Source organism: Bos indicus, chromosome 16 (genome assembly GCF_029378745.1).
Source record: "Bos indicus isolate NIAB-ARS_2022 breed Sahiwal x Tharparkar chromosome 16, NIAB-ARS_B.indTharparkar_mat_pri_1.0, whole genome shotgun sequence".
NCBI lineage: Eukaryota > Metazoa > Chordata > Mammalia > Artiodactyla > Bovidae > Bos > Bos indicus.
The window spans coordinates 56,342,590-56,360,035 of NC_091775.1; the positions used below are offsets into that span (position 1 = coordinate 56,342,590).

At 40.1% G+C, this 17,446-nt stretch overlaps 1 protein-coding gene across 2 annotated transcripts in view; it reads left to right on the forward strand.

Annotated features, from left to right (window-relative positions):
- The window catches only part of RABGAP1L (RAB GTPase activating protein 1 like), a 739,452-nt gene that overhangs the window by 55,990 nt on the left and 666,016 nt on the right, over positions 1 to 17,446 (forward strand). The window lies entirely within an intron of this gene.

Genomic DNA, 17,446 nt, shown 5'->3' on the forward strand with positions numbered 1-17,446 from the left:
TTTATAGGAAGGGAGATGGGTTAATTGGTCTAGTTTGGATTCAGTGTTCACCTTTAGATCTGTTTGGCCACAGGGTTGAGGTTTCTGTAAAATACATGTGATTTGAGTAGAGGGAAAGCTTGTTTTCAGAAAAAAAGATTTGGAGAGTATTGCTGGACAAACAGAAATAGGTATCCACTAAAGTGACGTGAATTAATAAGGCCCCTCTGTGCCTTGAATCAGAGGCAGGGACACACATACATACACTGTTGGTGTGGCCCTCGCCTGATAACTAAAATAGCAGATGGACTGGTTAGTAAACAGAGGTCATGGTAGTTTTTTCTAGGACCAACTTAATTCTTCAAAGCACAGAGGAATTATGGTTGGTAAATGATGTTTTAAATTATTCATGTCTGTTTTCTTTCTGTAAGTTAAGAATATTTCCTGTTTCCACTGTTTTAATGGATCTACTATAGTCATTCTAATTTTCATGTCTGGTTATCTCCCAGCTTACCAGTTTTGACTCACACTCATATTTTCAGTTTCCTGTTTTAGTTCAAGAGTCGCTTGAAAATGAATAGGTACAAGCCCTCAATCTTAAAGCAAGAAGAAGTAGGCTAACAACCACATTTGGCACAGAAAGAAATTGGACCATGTGTACCACACCACGATTTTATAGTTCTGAATATGTTTGGTTATTTTGGGAAGAAGATAGCTTCCAGTTAGGCTTTGCTGAATGTTGTACTGTTTATTGTACATGTGAAAACTGTAGTTTTAGGTCTCCAAGTGAGGTGTTAATATAGATATATTGCTCATTTGACAAAAATTATATGGTATTAAAGTAAGAAAAGCTGTTTCACTTAATAGAATTTCTAGAATTACTATGTGCTTGATGCTTTTGAACTGTGGTGTTGGAGAAGACTCTTGAGAGTCCCTTGGACTGCAAGGAGATCCAACCAGTCCATTCTGAAGGAGATCAGCCCTGGGATTTCTTTGGAAGGAACGATGCTAAAGCTGAAACTCCAGTACTTTGGCCACCTCATGCGAAGAGTTGACTCATTGAAAAAGACTCTGATGCTGGGAGGGATTGGGGGCAGAAGGAGAAGGGGACGACAGAGGATGAGATGGCTGGATGGCATCACCGACTTGATGGATGTGAGTCTGAGTGAACTCCGGGAGTTGGTGATGGACAGGGAAGCCTGGCGTGCTGTAATTCATGGGGTTGCAAAGAGTCAGACATGACTGAGCGACTGAACTGAACTGAACTGAACTGATGCTCAGTGGTTTCCAAGTCTTTGCGACCACATTGACTGTAGCCTACCAGACTCCTCCGTCCATGGGATTCTCCAGGCAAGAATACTGGCATGGGTTCCTCTTCCAGGGGATCTTCCCAACCCAGAGATCGAACTCGTGTCTCTTATATCTCCTGTATTGGCAGGTAGATTCTTTACCATTAGTGCTACCTGGGAAGCTCAGAATTACCATAGGTGTGGGGGAAATGTGTGTTTAAGTCATTTAAGTCAGTCAGTTTATAGAACATTTTTGGGTTTAGAGCAGAGGAGAAAAAGATGGATAGAAGAAACAGTAGACTTTCTGAAGCACTGCTTAGTTTTCTTATTCTCATATACCATTAAAATGCCCTCCTGCTGCTGCTGCTGCTGCTAAGTCACTTCAGTCGTGTCCTACTCTGTGCGACCCCATAGACAGCAGCCCACCAGGCTCCTCTGTCCATGGGATTCTCCAGGCAGGAACACTGGAGTGGGTTGCCATTTCCTTCTCCAATGCATGAAAGTGAAAAGTCAAAGTGAAGTCGCTCAGTCCTGTCTGACTCTTAGCGACCCCATGGACTGCAGCTTACCAGGCTCCTCTGTCCATGGGATTTTCCAGGCAAGAGTACTGGAGTGGGGTGCCATTGCCTTCTCCAAAATGCCCTAAAAATAAAAATAAAAATGTTTATGCCTAGACTATAGTTCCCAGTGTTGGTGTCTTTGTTTTTGTTTTCCTTCTTCTGTGCCTGAAGAGATATAAAAATCCTTTGTCAGGTTTTGCATTATAATTTTGGGGTTATAATAGGCCAGACTTTTAACAAAATGCATTTAATTTAATTTATTTATTTATTTTTAACAAGATGCATTTTAAAAGCAGCTTTGCTTTTGTGTATTGCTGTTTTACGTGCTGAGTTGAAATGGATGTATTAGTCTTGAGTTCGTAGAATAGTGAAGGTCCATGTTATTTAAAAGACTGAAAATTTTCCAACTGATATTTCTTCTAATTTGATGTGATAGCAAATCACCATATATAAAGAAAAAGTAACATTTTACTTAGTGTTTATTCTGCTGCATAATAGTAGACTTAGTAGGTTATATTTTGAATTGACTTGTTGGAATGGAATTCTTCTGCACTTTATGTAGAATGAGAATCTTAAGATTAAGTGACATTAGAATCCATTCAGTACAACTTGCTATCTGATGCATGAGTCCAGCCTGCTATATCCAAAATAATTGACTTGTTTGTTAAGCAGATGTTTATTGAGTCTGTAGTTTGTATAGGTACTGTGCTGGGGATGTGTTGGTGAATAAAATAAAACTAGATATGGTTCCTGTCCTTGTGTCGATAGGTGAGTGCTAAAGATGTTTATTCAGTCTTAACAAGTTATTTTTTGAATCTACGTATTTAAATAGGAAAGAATCAACATCTTAGCAATACTGAGTTTTCTGATCTATGAACATTGAGTATCTTTTCATCTTTTAGATCTTCTTTAATTTCTTTCATTAGTGTTTTGTAGGTTTCTACTTACGAACAGATCCTACAGGTATTTTGATAGATTTTTTACATAATTATTTCATTTGTTTGGTGTTATTGTAAATGGTATTGCTTTTTAAAAAATGAAAAATTCAAATTCTTTATTGTTTGTATGTAGGGAAGAGATTGACTTTTGTATATTGCCCTTGTATCCTGTGACTTCTGGACTCAGTTTGGATAGATTTTTGGGATTTTTCTGCATAGATAATTATGTAATCTGTGAATAAAGACAGTTTTATTTCTTCCTTTTCAATCTTCATAGCTTTTATTTCTTATGATGTTATGTAATTTGTTAATAAAGACAGTTTTATTTCTTAATGTTAATCAGAGGTGAGAGAGAGGGGATATCATTACACGGTTCCCAGTCTTAAAGGAAAGTGTCCAGTCTCTTCGGTCTCTCACAGTTAAGTATGATGTTAGCTGTAGGTTTTTTTTTTATAGATACTCTTTACCAAGTTGAGGCAGTTCCATCAATTGCTGGTTCACTGAGAGTTTTTATAATGAATGGATGTTGCATTCATGATAGTGATTTTACTTTTGCTTATTGATTAATTTTTGAGCCAGTCTTGCATACCTAAGGTATAATTCTTTTTAAACGTTGTTGAATATGATTTTATAATATTTTATCTATAGTTTTCTTGTCTTGTACTCTGGTGTTAGTTTTTAATATTAGGTCAATTCTGGCCTCATAGAATAAGTTAGAAGGTATTTCCTCTCCTATATTCTGGACGAGATTATGAAGAATTGATACTGTTTCTTCCTTAAATCTTTGGAATTGCCAGTGAAGCCATTTATGTCCAGTGCTTTATCTTTTGGAAGCTTATTAATTATTTTTGGTTAAATTTATTTAAAGATATAGAGCTGTTCAGATTATCTATTTTTTCTGGTGTGAAGTTTGGTACTTTTATGTCTTTCAAGGAACTGGTCCATTTCATCTAAGTTACCAAATTTGTGGGCATAGAATTGTTGGTAATATTTGTTTATTATCCTGTTGATATCCAGGGATTGGTAGTGATGACCTTCTTTCATTTTTGATATTGCTAGTTTGTGTATTCTCTTTTTCTTGTTTAGCCTGGCTAGACCTTTTATCAATTTAATCTATATTATTTATCTTTTTAAAGAGCCATCTTTTGATTGTTAAATGTTTCTGTATTGCTTTTCTACTTCAATTCATTGATTTCTGTTTATTATTTTTTATGTGCTCCCCCTCTTTTTTTTTAGTTTCCTAAGGTTTCTAAGGAAGCGTAAGTTTTAGATGTTTTTTAGATTTTAGATGTTTTTTCTTTCCTAGATGTATGCATTCAGTGCAACAAATTTCTAAGTACTGCTTTCACTATATCCCACAACTTTTAATGTGTTATATCTTCATTTTTGTTTAGTTAAAAGTATTTAAAATCTTTCCTTGTTTCGTCTTTGACTCATGGTTACTTAGGCGTATGTTATTTAATTTCCAAATACTTGGGAATTTCTGGGCTATCTGTTCTTGATTTCTAGTTTAATTATATTATGAGTTTGATAATATTTGTATAGTTGCCAAAGAATTGATGCTTTTGAACTGTGGTGTTGGAGAAGACTCTTGAGAGTCCCTTGGACTGCAAGGAGATCCAACCAGTCCATTCTAAAGGAGATCAGTCCTAGGTGTTCATTGGAAGGACTGATGCTAAAGCTGAAACTCCAATACTTTGGCCACCTCATGCGAAGAGTTGACTCATTGGAAAAGACCCTGATGCTGGGAGGGATTGGGGGCAGGAGGAGAAGGGGACGACAGAGGATAAGATGGCTGGATGACATCACCGACTCGATGGACATGAGTCTGAGTGAACTCCGGGAGTTGGTGATGGACAGGGAGGCCTGGCGTGCTGCAATTCATGGGGTCGCAAAGAGTTGGACATGACTGAGCGACTGAACTGAACTGAATTTTTAAAAATTTACCAAGGAGTGTTTTATGGTCCAAGAATATGGTCTCCCTTGGTGAATGTTCCCTGTAAGAAAGTACATCCTTCTCTTTTTAGATTAGTATTTTATAAACATCAATTACATCAGGTTGACTAATAGTGCTGTTTAGGTCATGTATTTCTTGCTTAATTTTCTGTCTGCTTGATCTCTCAGTTTCGGATAGAGGTGTTGAAATATCCAACTATAATAGTAGATTTTTCTGTTTCTCCTTTCAAGTTCTACCAGTTTTTGCCTCAAGTAATTTGATGCCCTCTTGTTACATGCGTACTCAATGCAGATTGTTATATTTTCTCAGAGAATTGACCCTCTTATTATTTTATAATACTCCTCTTTATCTCTGATAATCTTTCTAGTTCTGAAGTCTGCTTTGTCTAAAATCAATGTAGTTATTTCAACATTTTCTTTTTTGAATGTTAGAAATTTCTTTATTATTACTTATTATTAAGTACCAACTAAATATGAAAAAATTTGAAGCCACCCTTCCACAACCCACTGTCCACTCCCACACTCAAGTCCCATACTTAGCTTCCGGCAGTTTGTCAAAATTAGCATTTAAGTGTTCCTTCCAGCTTATGGCTCTAGCAGCTCTTACTTGCTGTCTTTCTCTTGCTTGTCCCAGATTTGAAATGGCAGTTTGTCCTGTGACCTCAGTTTTCTAATGGATCCAAGGAAGCTTTGCTTTTTGGTTTGTCCAGCCTTTTCTTCTTATAGGGAAGAAGGTGATAATGTCCACGCTCTTTAGCTGTTAACAGAAGTTTAATTATTTGTCTTTTTATTATTGACTTGTAAGAGTTCCTCATTTAATCTGGATAATCAACTATTGTAAATATTTTCTCATCCTGTGGATTTTACTTTTTCATGGTATCATTTTCAGTGCATTTAAAATTTCAATGTATTTAACTGATATTCTTTTAACTGTTCAACTATTTTTTTCTTCTTTCACGTATGCTTTTACTGTTGTATCAGAAACCATCCTTAATCCAAGGACATGAAGATTTACTCCTTTGTTTTATGCTAAGAGTTTTATAGTTTTAGTTCTTATATTTAGGTCTACAATCCATTTTGAATTGAGTTTTGTGTATGGTGTGAGGTTGGGGTCCAACTTCATTCTTTCGCATTTTGATATCTAATTTTCCCAACACTGTTTATTGAAAAGACTATCCTATCCCTGTTTAAATCTTATTACTTGCTGTTGGAAATATTTTAAGTATTGACTTTTCATTCTTTGCACTTTAAAGTATTGCCTTTCATTGTGTTTGTGTGCAAATTTGATAAGCATGTTGTCTCTATATTGAGGTTCAAAGCAGTCTTCAATCCTGTAAGGTATTAGTTGTTGTTCAGTAGCCAAGTTGTGTCTGACTCTTTGTGACCCTGTGGACTGCAGCATGCCAGGCTTCCCTGTCCCTCAACATCTCTTGGATTTTGCCCAAGTTCATGTCCATTGAACCAGTGACGCCATGCAACCATCTCATCCTCTGTCACCCTCTTCTGCCTTCAGTCTTTACCAGCATCACAGTCTTTTCCAAAAAATTGGCTATTTGCATTAGGTGGCCAAAGTATTGGAGCTTCAGCTTCAGCATCAGTCTTTCCAATGTATATTCAGCATTGATTTCCCTTAAGATTGACTGGTTTGATCTCCTTGCACTCCAAGGGACTCTCAAGAGTCACCACAGTTTGAAAGTATCAGTTCTTTGGCACTCTGCCTTCTTTATAGTCCAGCTCTCACATCTGTACATGACTACTGGAAAGACCATTGCCTTGACTATCCAGGCCTTTTTGTGGCAAAGTGATGTCTTTGCTTTTAACACTCTGTCTAGGTTTGTCATAGCTTTCCTGCCATGAAGCAGCCATCTTCTAATTTCATGTCTGCAGTCACCATCTGCCATTTTAGAGTCCAAGAAGAGGAAATCTGTCACTGCTTCCACCTTTTCCCCTTCTGTTTGCCATGAAGTGATGGGGCCAGATGCCATGATCTTAGTTGTTTCAATAATGAGTATTAAACCATTTAAAAATTTTCCTCCTTCACCCTGCTTTAGTAGTGAAGGTACTAGTAATACCTTCACTACTAAGATAGTAGTAGTACTTGGCAAACTTATAAAAGTATCTTTAAGACCCTTCAAGGCAGGGTTGTGATGGTTGTATTAAGAGCTGTCTTAATTTTGAGTAGAATGAGAGGTGCCAGGCTATGTTTGGAAGAGGTCACAAAATTACATATGGTAAACTATTAGTTTTCCTGTTAGCATGACAGAATATCTGACATTCCTTTGGGATAAAGAAAACCTCTATTAAAAATGGACATCTTATTTGAATAAGTTACCACAATGCACATTAGTATTGAGTTACATGCTAATTCAGAATTAACTGTTAGTTTAACTGTCAACCACTAGACCATTCAGGTATGACCTAAATCAAATCCCTTATGGTTATACAGTGGAAGTGAGAAATAGATTTAAGGGACTAGATCTGATAGACAGAGTGCCTGATGAACTATGGATGGAAGTTCCTGACATTGTATAGGAGACAGGGATCAAGACTATCCCCAAGAAAAAGAAATGCAAAAAGGCAAAATGGCTGTCTGAGGAGGGCTTACAAATAGCTGTGAAAAGAAGAGAAGCAAAAAGCAAAGGAGAAAAGGAAAGATATACCCATATGAATGCAGAGTTCCATAGAATAGCAAGGAGAGATAAAAAGCCTTCCTCAGCGATCAGTGCAAAGAAATAGAGGAAAGCAATAGAATGGGAAAAACTAGAGATCTCTTCAAGAAAATTAGAGATAACAAGGGAACATTTCATGCAAAGATGGGCTCAATAAAGGACAGAAATGGTATGGATCAAACAGAAGCAGAAGATATTAAGAAGAGGTGGCAAGAATATACTGAAGAACTGTACAAAAAAGATCTTCATGACCCAGATAATCACGATGGTGTGATCACTCACCTAGAGCCAGACATCCTGGAATGGGAAGTCAAGTGGGCCTTAGGAAGCATCACTATGAACAAAGCTGGTGGAGGTGATGGAATACCAGTTGAGCTATTTCAAATCCTGGAAGATGATGCTGTGAAAGTGCTGTGCTCAATATGCCAGCAAATTTGGAAAACTCAGCAGTGGCCACAGGACTGGAAAAGGTCAGTTTTCATTCCAATCCCAAAGAAAGGCAATGCCAAAGAATGCTCAAACTACCGCACAATTGCACTCATCTCACATGCTAGCAAAGTAATGCTCAAAATTCTCCAAGCCAGGCTTCAGCAATACATGAACTGTGAACTTCCAGATGTTCAAGCAGGTTTTAGAAAAGGCAGAGGAACCAGAGATCAAGTTGCCAACATCCTCTGGATCAACAAAAAAGTAAGAGAGTTCCAGAAAAACATCTATTTCTGCTTTATTGACTATGCCAAAGCCTTTGACTGTGTGGATCACAATAAACTGTGGACAATTCTGAAAGAGATGGGAATACCAGACCACCTGATCTGCCTCTTAAGAAACCTGTATGCAGGTCAGGAAGCAACAGTTAGAACTGGCCATGGAACAACAGACTGGTTCCAAATAGGAAAAGGAGTTCGTCAAGGCTGTATATTGTCACCCTGTTTATTTAACTTATATGCAGAGTACATCATGAGAAACGCTGGGCTAGAGGAAGCACAAGCTGGAATCAAGATAGCCGGGAGAAATATCAATAACCTCAGATATGCAGATGACACCACCGTTACGGCAGAAAGTGAAGAAGGACTAAAGAGCTTCTTGATGAAAGTGAAAGTGGAGAGTGAAAAAGTTGGCTTAAAGCTCAACATTCAGAAAACGAAGATATGGCATCCGGTCCCATCACTTCATGGCTAATAGATGGGGAAACAGTGGCTGGTTTTATTTTTTTGGGCTGCAAAATCACTGCAGATGGTGATTGCAGCCATGAAATTAAAATATGCTTACTCCTTGGAAGGAAAGTTATGACCAACCTAGATAGCATATTCAGAAGCAGAGACATTACTTTGCCAACAAAGGTTCATCTAGTCAAAGCTATGGTTTTTCCAGTAGTCATGTATGGATGTGAGAGTTGGACTGTAAAGAAAGCTGAGTGCAGAAAAATTGATGCTTTTGAACTGTGGTGTTGGAGAAGACTCTTGAGAGTCCCTCGGACTGCAGGGACATCCTACGAGTCCATCCTAAAGGAGGTCAGTCCCAGGTGTTCATTGGAAGGACCGATGTTAAAGCTGAAACTCCAATACTTTGGCCACCTGATACAAAGAGCTGACTCATTTGAAAAGACCCTGATGCTGGGAAAGATTGAAGGCAGGAGGAGCATGGGATGACAGAGGATAATTGGTTGGACAGCATCACCAACTCAATGGACCTGAGTTTAGGTGGACTCCGGGAGTTGGTGATGGACAGGGAGGCCCGGCATACTGCGGTTCATGGTGTCGCAAAGAGTCGGACACGACTGAGCAACTGAACTGAACTGAAGAAGAATCCTTTGAGGGGAGACACAGTTGGAATTGGAAAGGGGGTATATTTAGATAGCCTTTGTGACAGGGGTGACCTCAGGCACTCTGCCTTCCTATCTATATTTCATTTCATACCAAGTATAGTTGACCTTTGAACAACATGCATTTGAATTGTCTGAGTCTACATATACATAGATTTTTTTCAATAAATACTACAATACTACGCAGTCTGGTTGGTTGAAGCCACAGATGACAAATCGAGGATATGGAATATCAATTACGATACTTGAGCATCTGTGGATTCAGGTGTCTGTGGTGGGTCCTAGAATCAATTCTCCATGGATACCGAGGGACAACTGTATTCGTACCTATACTTATTATTTTGAAGCTATCATGGCCTCCTTTCTGTTTCTCAGTAAGCCTTCTCTTAGTGGCAACCCACTCCAGTACCCTCGCCTGGAAAATCCCATGGATGGAGGAGCCTGTTAGGCTACAGTCCATGGGGTTTCAAAGAATCAGACACGAATGAGCGACTTCTCTCTCTCTCATTTCAGTTCAGTCATCTCTGACTCTTGTGACCCCACGGACTGCAGCATGCCCGGGCTTCCCTGTCCATCACCAACTCCCAGAGCTTGCTCAAACTCATGTCCATTGATTCGGTGATGCCATCCAGCCATCTCATCCTCTGTCGTCCCCTTCTCCTGCTTTCAATCTTTCCCAGCCTTAGGGTCTTTCCCAGTGAGTCCGTTCTTCGCATCAGGTGGCCAAAGTATTGGAGCTTCAGCTTTAGCATCAGTCCTTCCAATGAATATTCAAGGTTGATTTCTTTTCGTATTAACTGGTTTGATCTCCTTGAAGTCCAAGGACTCTCAAAAGTCTTCTCCAGCACCAGAGTTCAAAGCATCAGTTTTTCACTGATGAGCCTTCTTTATGGTCCAACTCTTAAATCATACATGACAACTGGGAAAACCATAGCTTTGACTACATGGACCTTTGATGGCAAAGTAATGTCTCTTCTTTTTAGTATGCTGTCTAGGTTTGTCATTGTTTTTCTCCCAAGGAGCAAGCGTCTTTTATAAAAATTTTCACGGTTGCAGTCACCATCTGCAGTGATTTTGGAGTGCAAGAAAATCAAGTCTCTCACTGTTTCCATTGTTTCCTCATCTGTTTGCCATGAAGTGATGGGACCAGATGCCATGATCTTCGTTTTCTGAATGTTGAGTTTTAAGCCAGCTTTTTCACTTTCCTCTTTCACCTTCATCAAGAGGTTGTTTAGTTCCTCTTCACTTTCTGCCATAAGGGTGGTGTCATCTCTATATCTGAGGTTATTGATATTTCTCCTGGCAATCTTGATTCCAGCTTGTGCTTCCTCCAGCCCAGCGTTTCTCATGATGTACTCTGCACATAAGTTAAATAAGCAGGGTGACAATACACAGCCTTGACGTACTCCTTTCGCAGTTTGGAACCAGTCTGTTGTTCCATGTCCAGTTCTAACTGTTGCTTCCTGACCTGCATACAGATTTCTCAGGAGACAGGTCAGGTGATCTGGTATTCCCATCTCTTCAAGAATTTTCCACAGTTTGTTGTAATCCACACGGTCAAAGGCTTTGGTGTAGTCAGTAAAGCAGAAGTAGATGTTTTTGTGTGATTTTCTTTTTCTATGATCTAACAGATGTTGGCAATTTGATCTCTGGTTCCTGTGCGTTTTCTAAATCCAGTTTGAACATGGAAATTCTTGGTTCATGTACTGTTGAAGCCTCCTGCTGCTGCTGCTAAGTCGCTTCAGTCGTGTGTGACTCTGTGCGACCCCATAGACAGCTAGCTTGGAGAATTTTGGGCATTACTTTGCTACTACTCATGTGAGATGAGTGCAGTTGTATCTGTGGACACACACTCCTGGAGGGCACAGACAAAACCTTGTGCGTACCAGGACCCACGAGAAAGGAGCAGTGACCCCACTAGAAACTATGCCAGCCTTCTCTTACGTCTTGGTTTTTGATTGGATTGGCCAAGAAGATTGTTCGAAATATCATCTGGAAGAATCCTAACAAACTTCTTGTCCAACTCAGTATTTGCTATTTCTTCTACATGAAGTTCTTTCTCCCCAGTCTTTCCATGATTTGCTCATCATCATTAAATCCAAATGTCGATTGAATCCATATTGCCTCCTGCCTTCTCAGCATCTTTTCCATTGCTTATTCCAATAGATGATCCTAATTTACTTTGTTCTGTATTATTTAACACATCCGTAAGAATGTTAGGTCTAAGAAAATTGGGCCTACATTCATCTCAGTAACTGTTTAGTCTCTAGTTCCCATTACGATTTCTGTCACGTAGTAGGGACTCATTAAATTAATATTTGTTGAGTCTATGAATGGCAGGTGATACCTTTAGGAGTCAGCCATATGAAGGCAGGGGATAAGTGCTAAGACCTAAAGTGGGAAGGAACTTTCCATGACTAAAGAGCTGTAATGAAAAAGTGACAGATGCAAGGGTGTGTCAGGCATTTAAGTCATGGCAGGGAGTTTGGATTTTATTTGAATTTTAGTTAAAATACTTTAGTCTGGAGCTTTAATGTAATCCAACTTAGCTTTCCAAACGATTTCTTTGGCTGCTCAGTTAGTAGATCAGGGAGGAGAAGACTGGAAGAAGGAGATGGGTTGCTGCTGCTCCTAAGTCGCTTCAGTCATGTCCGACTCTGTGCGACCCCATAGACGGCAGCCCACCAGGCTCCGCCGTCCCTGGGATTCTCCAGGCAAGAACACTGGAGTGGGTTGCCATTTCCTTCTCCAATGCAGGAAAGTGAAAAGTGAAAGTGACGTCGCTGGAGACTGTTATAATAGGTGAGATCATGGCTTGTATTAGGTTTGTAAAATGGATGTAGAGAGATAGATGTGGGATTTATTTTGAAAGTGAGATTGACATGACTTGGTAATGAGAGGAATGAAGAAGCAGAGATGAATCAAGGATGATAACCAGATTTTTTGTTTGTGCAACTTAGTAGAAGGTGGTGTTCTTCAGAAATGGGAAATCTGAATAAGAAACAATTTTGGAGGAGACATTAGGAATTCCACTTGGGTCACATTTTAAGATACTGATAGAATTCCACAAGGAAATATCAAAGAGTTGGATTCAAAATCAGGAATTAGAGGAGACATTTGGGTTGGGATAGAAATTTGGGAGACTTTCAGTATATAGATGCTATTTAAATCCTTGGCAATAAGAGTGAGTGGCAAAGAATCAGAGAAAAAAGCTCAGAATTTGGGGAATTTCCAGCATTTAAATGTGAAGTAGAAGAGTGGCAACCGAAAAGGATTTGAAGGATTGGCCATAGAAAGAACACCTGAAGTGTGTAATGTCTTGACAATCAAGCTTTCATGGGGCAGCCGGAAGGGTAAAAAGTTGCTTCTAATACATACTGCATTTTCAGAAACATATAATATGCAAGGGCGCTAGTGGTAAAGTCCCCACCTGCCAATGCAGGAAACGTGAGACATGGGTTCGATCCCTGGGTCAGGAAGATAACCTGGAAATGGCAGCCTGCCCCAGTGTTGTTGCCTGGAGAATCACATGGACAGAGGGAACCTAGTGGGTTACAGTCTATAGGGTTGCAAAGAGTCAGACACAACTAAAGCGACTTAGCACACACACATAATATGCAAAATGAGAAAAACCTTTTAGAGGACAGATGAATATGCTTGAAGGGTTTTAAAAAAGAAGTATGTTTACATGCCTAGCAGAAATAAATGAGAGGTAGGCCTTGGAGTTGGCAGTAATTATTCTTCGTTTTGATGTTATTAGAAACTTTGATTTTTTCAATAATGTTAGGAAGTAGTTTTTTCAACTGTGACTTGAAGGAAAAAGTAATTTTTTTTCCTCCTTTTTTGATGAGATTAATGGTATTAGTGTCACCTACTGGCAAAATGAGATATTGCAGCCTTTTTTTTTTTTTTTAATGAGGAAGTGAACAAAATAACCTAATTAGAGAAAAAGAACATTTCTGGGGGAATTTTTGGCATGGGTCAGGCTTACCATGGTTATGAGGTCCTGCATTCTTCAGCACTGGTCTGCTTGTCCGCTGAGAGGGCTCAAACCTTGTGCGCACCAGGACCCAGAGACCTCCACAGAGACTGAGCCAGAATTGTGTTTGAGTGTCTCTTGTGAAATTATGGGTCAGCAGTGGCCTGCCTCGGGGGCAGGGGCTCTGGGTGCAGCCGACCTGGGTATGGCATAAGCCTTCTTGGAGGAGGTTGCCATTCACCCCATCATAGAGCCACCAGAACTTACATAGGACTGGGGAAGCAGACTCTTGGAGGGCACAAACAGAACCTTGTGTGCTCCAGGATCCAGGAGAGAGGAGCAGTGACCCTACAAAAGACTGACCCAGACTTGCCTGTGAGTGTCCAGGGGTCTCTGACAGAGGCATGGGTGGACAGTAGCCTGCTGCAGGGTCAGGGGCACTGAGTGCAGCAGTGCCTGCATGGGACCTTTCAAAGAAGGTCCCCATTATCTTCATTACCTCCACCGTAGTTTGGCCTCAGGTCAAACAACAGGGAGGGAACACAGCCCTGCCCATCAACAAAATTTGATTAAAGATTTATTGAGCATGGCCCATCAGAACGAGACCCAGTTTCCCCCTCAATCTGTCTCTCCCATCAGGAAGTGTCCATAAGCCTCTTATCCTGATCGATCAGAGGGCAGACAGAATGGAAACCACAATCACAGAAAACTAACCAAACTAATCACAGAGATCACAGCCTTGTCTAGCTCAGTGAAATGGTGAGCCATGCCATGTAGGGCCACCCAAGATGGACGGGTCATCTTGGAGAGTTCTTACAAAACGTGGTCCACTCAAGAAGGGAATGGCAAACCACTTCAGTATTCTTGCCTTGAGAACCTCATGAGCAGTATGAAAAGGCAAGAAGATAGGACACTGAAAGATGAACACCCCAGGTCGGTAGGTGCCCAAAATGCTACTGGAAAAGAGTGGAGAAATAACTCCAAGAAGAATGAAGAGATGGAGCCAAAGCAAAAACAACACACAGTTGTGATGTGACGGGTAGTGGAAGTAAAGTCTGATGTTATAAAGAGCAGTATTGCATAGGAACCTGCAATGTTAGGTCCACGAATCAAGGCAAATTGGAAGTGGTCAAACAGGCGATGGCAAGAGTGAACATTGACATTTTAGGAATCAGTGAACTAAAATGGACTGGAATGGGTGAATTTAACTCAGATGACCATTCTATCTACTACTGTAGGCAAGAATCCCTTAGAAGAAATGGAATAGCCATCATAGTCAACAAAAGAGTCCAAATGCAGTACTTGGATGCAATCTCAAAAGCGACAGAATGATCTCTGTTTGTTTCCAAGGCAAACCATTCAATATCACGATAATCCAAGTCTATGCCCTGGCCAGTAATGCTGAAGAAGCTGAAGTTGAATGGTTCTATGAAGACTACAAGACCTTCTAGAACTAACCCCCTCAAAAGATGTTCTTTTCATTATAGAGGACTGGAATGCAAAAGTAGGAAGTCAAGAGATACCTGGAGTAACAGGCAAATTTGGCCTTGGAGTACAAGATGAAGCCGGTCAAAGGCTAACAGAGTTATGCCAAGAAAACGCACTGGTCATAGCAAACACCCTCTTCCAACAACACAAGAGAAGACTCTACACATGGACATCACCACATGGTCAATACCAAAGTCAGAATGATTTTATTCTTTGCAGCCAAAGATGGAGAAGCTCTATACAGGGAGCAAAAACAAGACCGGGAGCTGACTGTGGCTCAGATCATGAACTCATTGCTAAATTCAGACTTAAATTGAAGAAAGTAGGGAAAACCATTAGACCATTCAGGTATGACCTAAATCAAATCCCTTATGATTATACAGTGGAAGTGACATAGAATCAAAGGATTAGATCTGATAGACAGAGTGCCTGAAGAACTATGGACAGAGGTCCGTGACGTTGTACAGGAGGCAGGGGATCAAGACCATCCCCAAGAAAAACAAATGCAAAAAGGTAAAATGATTGCCTGAGGAGGCCTTATAAATAGCTGAGAAAAGAAGAGAAGTGAAAGGCAAAGGAAAAAGGAAAGATATACCCATTTGAATGCAGCATTCCAAAGAATATCAAGGAGAGATAAGAAAGCCTTCTTCAGTGACCAATGCAAAGAAATAGAGGAAAACAATAAAATGGGAAAGACTAGAGATCTCTTCAAGAAAATTAGAGGTGCCAAGGGAACATTTCATGCAAAGATGGGCTCAATAAAGGACAGAAATGGTATGGACCTAACAGAAGCAGAAGATATTAAGAAGAGGTGGCAAGAATACACAAAAGAACTATACAAAAAAGATCTTCATGACTCAGATAACCATGATGGTGTGATCACTCACCTAGAGCCAGACATCTTGGAATACGAAGGCAAGTGGACCTTAAGAAGCATCACTACGAACAAAGCTAGTGGAGGTGATGGAATTCCAATTGAGCTGTTTCAAATCCTAAAAGATAATACTGTGAAAGCGTTGCGCTCAGTATGCCAGCAAATTTGGAAAACTCAGCAGTGGCCACAGGACTGGAAAAGGTCAGTTTTCATTCCAGTTCCAAAGAAAGGCAATCCCAAAGAATGTTCAAACTATCACTATCACACAGTTGCACTCATCTCACATGCTAGCAAAGTAATACTCAAAATTCTCCAAGCCAGGCTTCAACCGTATGTGAACTGTGAACTTCCAGATGTTCAAGCTGGTTTTAGATAAGGCAGAGGGACCAGAGATCAAATTGTCAACATCTGCTGGATCATCACAAAAGCAAGAGAGTTCCAGAAAAAAATCTGCTTTATTGACTACGCCACAGCCTTTGACTGTGTGGATCACCACAAACTGTGGAAAATTCTGAAAGAGATGGGAATACCAGACCACCTGACCTGCCTCTTGAGAAACCTGTATGCAGGTCAGGAAGCAACAGTTAGAACTGGACATGGAACAACAGTCTGGTTCCAAATAGGAAAAGGAGTACATCAAGGCTGTATATTGTCACCCTGCTTATTTAACTTATATGCAGAGTACATCATGAGAAACGCTGGGCTAGAGGAAGCACAAGCTGGAATCAAGATTGCCGGGAGAAATATCAATAATCTCAGATATGCAGATGACTCCACCCTTATGGCAGAAAGTGAAGAAGAACTGAAGAGCCTCTTGATGAAAGTGAAAGAGGAGAGTGATGGCATCCAGTCCCATCATTTCGTGGCAAATAGATGGGGAAATAGTGGAAACAGTGGCTGACTTTATTTTTTTGGGGTGCAAAATCACTGCAGATGGTGACTGCAGCCATGAAATTAAAAGACTCTTACTCCTTGGAAGAAAAGTTATGACCAACCTAGACAGCATATTCAAAAGCAGAGACATTACTTTGTCAACAAAGGTCCGTCTAGTCAAGGCACCGTTTTTCCAGTAGTCATGTATGAATGTGAGAGTCGGACTATAAAGAAAGCTGAGTGCAGAAAAATTTATGCTTTTGAACTGTGGTGTTGTAAAAGAGTCTTGAGAGTTTTTGGACTGCAAGGAAATCAAACCAGTCAATCCTCAAGAAAATCAATCCTGAATATTCATTGGAAGGACTAATGTTGAAGCTGAAACTCCAGTACTTTGGCTACCTTATGCCAAGAACTGAGTCATTGGGAAAGACCCTGATGCCGGGAAAGATTAAAGGCATCATCAATTCGATGGACATGAATTTTGAGTAAAGTTCGGGAGTTGGTGATGAATAGGGAAGCCTGGAGTGCTGCAGTCCATGGGGTTGGAAAGAGTTGGGTATGACTGAGCAACTATACTAAACTGAACTTGTCTTACCTCCCTGTCTTATTATCCCCTTTGTCGCTGAGCAGATTGTTTAACCTAAGGTTCCTTTTTAAAATCTTCCTGCTTTCAGCTCAAATATTTCCCTTTCAGAGAGTCTTTTCCTACTACCTCCCTTATAGTCATCTGTATACTACTCCTTACAGCTCCTCTTTGTTATATTAGGGCTGTTGTGTTTTCTTCATAGCCTGTTGAATGATTTGGGATTTCCTTCCTTACTTGCTTGCTTGTTTCCTCACAAGCTGTAAGCTCCAGGAGAGGAGGCATCTTGTTTGCCTTATTCACTCATGTAACCCCAAATGTTGAGTATAGTGACTCTTATGTAGTGTACATGTTCAGTTTAATTTAGTTGTGTGAATATTTGGGTTTCTGGAAGTGGTAGAGAATGTTGAGTTTCTATGGTGTGAAGTGAAAGTGA